This window comes from Nestor notabilis, unplaced genomic scaffold, assembly GCF_000696875.1.
Source record: "Nestor notabilis isolate BGI_N333 unplaced genomic scaffold, ASM69687v1 scaffold22794, whole genome shotgun sequence".
NCBI classification, from domain to species: domain Eukaryota; kingdom Metazoa; phylum Chordata; class Aves; order Psittaciformes; family Psittacidae; genus Nestor; species Nestor notabilis.
Window position 1 is genome coordinate 16,953 of NW_009924609.1, and position 1,594 is coordinate 18,546.

The 1,594-nt window shown below is 39.4% G+C and overlaps 1 protein-coding gene across 1 annotated transcript in view; it reads right to left on the reverse strand.

Annotated features, from left to right (window-relative positions):
* The window catches only part of IL17RA (interleukin 17 receptor A), a 12,589-nt gene extending 11,549 nt beyond the window's left edge, over positions 1-1,040 (reverse strand). The window contains exon 1 of the mRNA XM_010012684.1: positions 1,009-1,040. The gene's annotated coding sequence lies outside the window, so the exon portion shown is untranslated. The remainder of the gene's footprint in view (positions 1-1,008) is intronic.
* Positions 1,041-1,594: the final 554 nt, after the last annotated feature.

Here is a 1,594-nt window from a genome sequence, read left to right on the forward strand (position 1 = left end):
TTCCCCTAAAGCAGAAAAACAAAACAAAACAATAAGGGAGAATTTAAATTGAGTATTCAAATAAGGTGGCATTTTAATGGTGGAATTGTAGTTTGGCTTAGCTGTGTTTTCAAGCTGTATTCCAATGGCCACCTGCCAGTGGGAAATAAGATCCAATTCAATCCTACCCAATCCCTCTCCTGCCAAAAAAGTTTTAAACCTGGTTATTTTCAGCATAGTCATCTCCCTAATCTGGCATACCAAGCAAAGCTACAAAAATACTTGTACCAGTACAACACAGGGTTGGGCACTGAGGCAGACATGAATCTGCTTAGAACGACGACTGCAAAGGAAGACCAAGATGTTCTGCAGCACGATACAGACACCTCCAGGTACCAAATGGACATATGCAGAACGTTCTCCTTTTTTAAAAACATTACCCATAATTATACTAAAGTGCTTCCTGTGCATGTCATTGCTAAGACTTGACCCCGTACACCAGATGTATCCAATGTATTTCCTCAGAGGGACTTACAGTAACTCTAGTATCCTTTTCCAATTCATAGGATCATTTAGGTTAGAAAAGTCCTAAGATTAAGTTAATTCAATGGACTTTATGCCCAGTACTTTACAGTAATTGCTTTCAGCTTTATACCCCTCTTTTAATTCTAGTTCATATGTTAACTTTTCATCAAGTCCTATCATAGATATAATAGCTTGTAATGAACATTTACTGACAAACTTGTCCTAAAATTCCCGTATCTTTAAAAATTCATCAGCTTTATATAGAAACTAAACAAGTCAGGTTGTGCTCCACCCACCCCACAACTCTATCTTAAGAAAGGCTTAACTTCCCATTCCTCTTTTAGCTAGAGCTGATTATGGATCAAACTGAAAACTTTCAAAGCAAGGCTCGATAGCAGTGCTTCACTTCCTCTCTCTCTGATAAGAACTTGCTGTATGAACTCAGTTAAATAAAAAAAAAGCATGATTAATGAGAAAACCACAATGAAGGAAAAAATTACTTACTGTTTCTTACAAGGCAGTTTAAATCCTGTGGGGGAAAGAAACAAGAATATTATTCTCAGAATAGAAACTGGATTGACAGTAATTTGCTTCTGCTTGGTGGCAGGAAGAGAACAATTCAGTGAACAACAGCGCATACAAACTGGAAGAATCAGCCACCAGGAAACGTCGCACAAAGTTGCTAATCAGAAAACCAAAGGACACAGGGCATCGAACCTGTGCACTCCTGAACCGCGTATGCGACAGAAGTAGTTGCAATAATGGAAAGCAATTGAGGAGAGCTAAAAACGCAAGATGATAGTAAAACCCTTCCAAAATACAGGACTGTGAAAATAGAAACCAGTGTGACGTGAAAGACAGTTTGAAGTGTTTAAACACCATTGCTTTAAGTTACTGCTACCCAGCAGTGATCATGCTGGTAATGTCTGCAAGGTCTAAGTCCATCTGACTGGAAACACAAGCTCTGTGCTGCTAGGTTTGATACTGAAGTACTGGGTTTCACACTGCCTGCTGCAGAGCATCCCTGAACAGAAAGGCTACATCAGTTATGGCTGGTCTTTTTCCTGATGCCACATAAGAAGCCGGGAAA